This window comes from Chlorocebus sabaeus, chromosome 18, assembly GCF_047675955.1.
Source record: "Chlorocebus sabaeus isolate Y175 chromosome 18, mChlSab1.0.hap1, whole genome shotgun sequence".
Lineage (NCBI taxonomy): Eukaryota > Metazoa > Chordata > Mammalia > Primates > Cercopithecidae > Chlorocebus > Chlorocebus sabaeus.
Window position 1 is genome coordinate 70,023,398 of NC_132921.1, and position 7,177 is coordinate 70,030,574.

The window sequence follows — 7,177 nt, forward strand, 5'->3', positions numbered from 1 at the left end:
GGAGGTTGCAGTGAGCCCAGACTGCGCCACTGCACTCCAACCTGGGTGATAGAGTGAGACTTTGTCTCAAAAAAATAAGAAAAATATAAAAATAAATTCCTCCCAAAGTTAGCTTGGCGTATGCCCAGGAATGACCAAGGACAGCTTGGAGGTTAGAAGCAAGACAGAGTCAACTATGTCAGATTTCTCGTACTGTCATAATTTTGCAAAGGCAATAATTGCCAAATGATCCACCAATTTCACTTCTGGGTGTATATCCAAAAGAAGTCAAAGCAGGGTCTCAAAGAGATATTTGAACCCCATGTTTATAGCAACATTATTCACAGTAGCCAAAAAAAAAAAAAAAAAAGAACAAGCCCCAAGGGTCCATCAGTGGATAAATGGATAAGCAAAATGTGGCATATACATACAATGGAATATTATTAAGCCTAAAAAAGGAAGAGTAAACTAAAAATAGAATCCTAGCTGGGCGTGGTGCCTCATGCTTGTAATCCTAGCACTTTGGGAGGCCAAGACGGGAGCATTGCTTGAACTCAGAGGTCTGAGATCAGCCTCAGCAACATGGCAAAACCCATCTCTACAAAAAATAGGAAAACTTAGCTGGCCACAGTAGCGCACACCTGTGGTCCCAGCTACTCAGAAGGCTGAAACAGAAGGCTGAGCCTAGGAGGCAGAGGTTGCAGTGAGCCAAGATCGTGCCGCTGCATTCCAGCCTGGGTAATAGAGCGAGATTGTCTCAAAAAAAAAAAAAAAAAAAAAAATCGTAAGTCCCCACAACTGACTGAAAGGACCCCCTCTTGGCCAAGGGGACCCCAGAAAATTCTTAAAAACTTAATTCCCAGCCATGACATGAAGGGAGGTCAAACATGCCTCATAATACCCCCTTCCTTTTGGAGTTTAGGCACAACTGACCAGCATTATCATTAAAATAGAGATAAGACTGACAGAACAGACCTTCTGTGACAATAAGATACCGAATTATAAACAAGACAGAGCAAGACTCAGTCTCAAATAAATAAATAAATAAGACCCAAGGCTATGCAAGGATAAGGTTAAATCACACCCTACAAATGATAAAATCTCCTTAAATTGTTTTTTTCAATTGTATAACGTGGCTTATTTTCCAACCTGACTCTAGTATAGCATCACATGAGAGACAGCAGACCCCCTTATTTTAAGCATTCCTTTTTACTGACTTCACGTCTTTAGATGAAGCTTAACTCTTGCAATCAATTGCCAACTAAAGAATCCTGAAAACCCACCTATGACTTGTAACCCCCTGCTTCGAGATGTCCTGCCTTTTCTAGACAAACCAATATATACCTTTCATTTGTTGATTTATAATTTTACCTACAATTCTTGTCTCCCTGAAATGTAGAAAACCAAACTGTAACCCAACCACTTTGTGATCACTCACTCAGGGCTTCTTGGGTTTGTGTTTTCTCCTGGCCACAGCCACTCATATTGTTAGCAGTAGCAAATCCAATGGGTGTGCAGCAAACTTAATTCTTCCCTAGGAGGAAAGAATTCAGCCCAGCCAAGGGTCATAAAGCAGAGTGAAAGACCGAGGTAAGTTTTAGAGCAGAAGTGAAAGTTGATTAAAAAGTTTTAGAGGCCAGGCGCGGTGTCTCATGCCTATAATCCCAGCACTTTGGGAGGCCAAGGCGGGGGGATCGTGAGGTCAAGAGATTGAGACCATCCTGGTCAACATGGTGAAACCCCATCTCTACTAAAAAAAAAATAATAATTAGCTGGGTGTGGTGGCACGCGCCTGTAGTCCCAGCTACTCTGGAGGCTGAGGCAGCAGAATCACTTGAATCCGGGAGACAGAGGTTGCCATGAGCTGAGATTGCACCACTGCCCTCCAGCCTGGCGACAGAGCGAGACTGTGTCTCAAAAAAAATAAAAGTTTTAGAGCAGGAACAAAAGGGAGTAAAGTACACTTGGAAGAGGGCCAAGTGTTCAGCTTGAGAGATCCACATACACTGTTTGGCCTTTGACTTGGGGTTTCACACATTGACCTGGTTCTGTGGTTTAGGTCTCTCCCCGCTTGATTTTTCGTTAAGGCGGGCCGTTCACATGCACAGTGGCCTGCCAGCACTTGGGAGGGGCTGCGTGCACAGTGCGTTTGCTGAAGTTGTGCACATACTCATTTGGGACAATTTTCCCTTACCAGTCAAGTGTTCCTAAAGGAAGGTTGGATTCCAGATAGCTCTGCTATTTTGCCTCTTAGTGCACATTCATGAGCCCTCTTGCCCAGTTCCCAAGATCTCATCGGGAAGCTGCTGATCACCACCTTCAGGTGACTGCCTGTCCCTGGCATCAGCTGCAACCAATTGTTATTTTAGAGGGACAGTTTAACAACTGCCTAACCGTCCCCTGATGGTCGCCTGACGTTCCTGGGCAGGAGTGCGGGGGCCTTTCCCGCGCTGCTCATGTCTGCCTAGCTACCTGCTCTGACAACATAGCCTCAGAGACAAACCTCTTTAAAACAGTTTACAGAGTTTGTTTTTTCCAATACAGAAGATAATTGTGACACATACTACAGCATGGATGAGCCTGGAGGGCAAAATACCAAGCGAAAGATACAAAAACACAAACACTGAATGATGACATTTCCATGTGGGAGCTGGAATAGCCCCATCCATAGAGACAGAAAGTACAGTGGTGGCTGCCACGGGCTGGCGGAGGGAGACACGGGGAGCTATTGTTTAACAGGGCAGAGTTTGAGTTTGGGATGGAGAGAAAGTTCAGGAGATGAATAGTGGTGATAGTTACACAACAATATAAATATACTTAAGGCCACTACACTTTACCCTTAAAAATGGTGAAAATGGTAAATTTTCTGTTGTGTGTATTTTACCACATTAAAAATAAAAATAATTAAATAAAATATACTTTTTTTTTTTTTTTTTTTTTTTTGAGACGCCCAGGCTGGAGTGCCGTAGCCGGATCTCAGCTCACTGCAAGCTTCGTCTCCCGGGCTTACGCCATTCTCCTGCCTCAGGCTCCTGAGTAGCTGGGACTACAGGCGCCCGCCACCTTGCCCAGCTAGTTTTTTGTATTTTTTTTTTTTTAGTAGAGACGGGGTTTCACCACATTAGCCAGGATGGTCTCGATCTCCTGACCTCGTGATCCGCCCGTCTCGGCCTCCCAAAGTGCTGTGATTATAGGCTTGAGCCACCGCGCCCAGCCATAAAATATACTTTCTAAACTACAGTTCCTTAGTATAATTTGTCTGAGGTTGTGTTATAATGAAACCAATAAACAATAATGTGGCTAGGGGCGGTGGCTCATGCCTATAATCTCATCACTTTGGGAGGCCAAGGTGGGCAGATCACCTGAGGTCAGGAGTTTGAGACCAACCTGGCCAACATGGTGAAATCCTGTCTCTACTAAAAATACAAAAAAATTAGCCAGGCATGGGGGTGCATGCCTGTAGTTCCAGTTACTCAGGAGGCTGAGGCAAGAGAATTGCTTGGAACCTGGGAGGCAGAGGTTGCAGTGAGCCAAGATCATACCATTGCACTCCAGCCTGGGCAACAAGAGTGAAACTCCATCTGAAAATAAATAAATAAATAAATAAATAAATAAATAAATAAATAAATAAATAAAATAAATAAACAGACACAAAACACTCCTCTTGGAGCCGTTAGATTGAGGAAACCAAGGCAGACCAACATTTGAAGCTACAGGGAAGTGGATTTTGACTGAATGGGATCATTAATATACCAAAAACAAAGTCTAAATCAAGCATTCTGAGATTGATAGGACAAAGGATGAGATATGCCAAAACAAGGCCAATGAATGCAAGTCACTTAAGAGATCATAGAATTTAAGAAGTAAAAGGGCAGGCAGGTAGGAGCAGGTGATAAACCAGGTGGCGGTGTTTGAGGTTTCCCTAGCACTCGGCCTGGGTCTCCAGAGTGACAGAGGCCACCCACATGGACCCTTCTTTGTAGCCCTTGATCTGAGATGCAGAGCTGCTTCCTCCGTAGGCCAGGACACCCGCTACCTGATAATAAAGGTACTAGCATGGTCACCATTCTTGAACCTTGCTGTGTGTTAGAAGCATGCTGGGCCCACGTACATCACTTACTCAGTCCTCCACATGGCTCGGGGCCTCACCACATGCCTGGCACAGAGCTGGGCCTCAAAAAATTATCTGCTAAATTGCTTAACAAAGCTGGGAGGAAAATGGTATAATAGTTGTCACCAAGGTATGGACAAGAACTCTGCAATTCAGAGAGGTTAACCTACATGTCAAGATCGCCCAGTAGGGGAGCCACTGTTCTAGCTTCCAGACCCAGCTCTGTCTTTCCAAGGCTCCCCCAAAGTCTTCTGATGTAACAGCCAGAGAATCCTTTCGGGATAAAAATCAGATCAAGTCACTCCCCTGCTCCCTATCCTCGAAGGCTTCCAGCCCACTTACTGCAAACCAAGTGAAGGTGCTCTCCATGGCCTAGGAACCCCTGCATAACCCCTGTATACAGGTGTCTCCCACTGACCCCTGTACCATCAGGGCCCGACTCTATCCTCCACCAGCACCATCGCCTCTCAGGGCCTTTGCACTGCTGTGCTCTCTGCCTGAGGTGCCATCACCAATTCTGGATTCTGCTCAAACAGCATCCCCTCAGAGAGGCCTCTCCTGACCACATCATCTAGAGGCATCGAACACTCTGCAACCCCTCACCCTGCTTTATGCACACAAAATTATGTTATGTAATAAGATGTGAATTGGAGATTTCCCCCTTTAGAATGGAAACTCCATGAGTTCAGATACTTTTCAAATTTTGGTCACTGCATCCCTAGAACCTAGTGTTCAGTAAATATTTGATGAATAATGAAGGAGTGACTGACAAGCTATTTAATCTTGAGGACACTAAGTTGACCTTACCCCAGGTCAACTTCCTCTTGCTACAAAGCTTGTGCAAACTGTCCCTTGAGCACAGAAAATCATGCAATAGCATACTTACTGAGTGTGGCATTTCCTGTGCACACACATCTGAAGTATATCACACCACACCTTGTCTCGTTCCATAGGCCTCTCACCTTGCACACACGGCACAGTGTCTCTTCCTTGACTTCTCCTATGCCCATGGCTTTGACCTTCCTTTCTTAGCACTCTTCGCTCCCTAACAACCCAGATTCCAAGGCTTCATACCCTTGGATAGGTGTTACCCAAATCACCCCATACCAGCTAATTAATGGGGTCATTTCAAGGGAAGAGGCTCTCACAGTTCAGAACTTCAGCAGATGTCTTCAGGGTAAAGGATGGGGGGTAGGCAAAAGGGAGCTCAAAGGAATATTGTTCTTTCTCCTTCACCTCATGTCTCTTGACTCAGGATTACTCTGAAAATAAAATTCATTCCTCACTCACAATGGCTCTTGGCTAAATACAATAGACAGCACGTCACTAATCCCAACTCTCTATGTGGAGTGGCCAGCCAGGGGAGTCTCTGCCACAAGAAGTCACCGGGCATAGCAGGACCAGCTGGGCATGGTGTCACGGACTCCTGCATCAGAGGCAGGTTGCAGTCGATATGCTCCAGGGACACTGGCATTGCCACAGTGCTCCGGTGATGGCCCACTGTTGAGTGGACAGCAGCTGCTCTTTCATAGGCTGCTAGTTGTTGAGCACTAACTCAGCCCCAGGCACACAGCACCATCGCATAACAAACCTATGAAATACTGGAGATTCTTGTTCCTGCCTGTATCTGTTAGCTCTTGCTGCATAACAAACCCTCTCAAAACAGAGTAGCTTAAAACAACTGTTTATTTGTTTGCACTTTGAGCTAAGCTTGCTGGGACAGCTGGTCTCTGCTCTGTGGGATTGCAGCAGTGCTCACACACACATGCCATCATCCGCCAGTCGGTGGCCTCGCTCATGTGTCCAGCAGTGACTATCAGCAGGGCCCGTGGAGAAAACCAGGTCATGTCCCTCTGATCTAGCAGCCTAGGCAGGCTCCTTCAAAGGGTGTTGGTTCAAGCATTTCCAAGAGCAGCAAGAGAGGCAAGTTCCAACATGCATGTACTTTGCAAGCCTCTGCATGCTGCACATTTGCTAGTGTCCCATTGGCCAGACTAGGTCACATGGCCAAGCCCAGCTTCAAGAGGTGAAAAAACAGACATCTTTTCTTGACCAGGGAGCTGCAATATTATGTTGTGGAGTGTTGCAACACAAATGGGAAGAATTTGTGGCAATGTTTGCAATCCACCGTATTGCCTGTTTCAGCATAATGCCACATCCGAAAGAAACATAAGTCCAAACCCCAAAAAAGAGACATTAAATTGCATAACACGCAACAGCAACATTTCCTAGAAATCTGTTTTATCCATCCAAATCCCTGAAGTCCCCAATTTCAAGGCAACTGTCACAGCCTTGTTCATATGTACCCACAAAGTTCATATCTACCAGTCCACAATGACTCTCTTCAATTCCCCATATCTCCTCCCACCTCCAGCCTTCTTCCTGCCTTCCAGATGTTTTTTCTGTCTTTTCCCTTCTTCCCCATTGACACTCCCCTTCACTCATGAACCTAATCAGCACCATAAATGACCAGCAGCAGAGAAATACAAACACAGAATCCTTAAGCAGGATCAGGGCCTATAGTACCAGCCACTTGGGAGGCTGAGACAGGAGGATTGCTAGAGGCCAGGAATTAGAGCCTGTAGTGAGCTATGATCATGCCATTGCACCCCAGTCTGGGCGACAGAGCAAGACCTCATCTCTAAGGAAAAAGAAGGTTGATTGTCCATATCGGTTTATCACATACAAAGGAGTCCTTGTGTGGTCACCCTTTTTTGTGATGGTGAAACTTCACTCTGAGGCTGAAGGAGGATGAAAGCACTGCTTTGAGCTCTGTGTTGGGTGGCCTATGAACCTCTGCCATTTCTCAGGCTTCTACGTATTGTTTCTGGAGGCTATTTATTTGAGACAGGATCTTGTTTTGTCACCCAGGCTGGAGTGCAGCGGTACGATCTCAGCTCACTGCAACCTCTGCCTCCCAGGTTCAAGCGATCCTCCCACCTTAGCCCCACAAATAGCTGGGAGTACAGGCACGCATCACCATACCTGGCTTTTTTTTTTTTGTATCTTTTATAGAGACAGGGTTTCACCATGTTGCCCAGGCTTGTCTCAAACTCCTGGACTGAAGCAATCTGCCAGCCTTGGCCT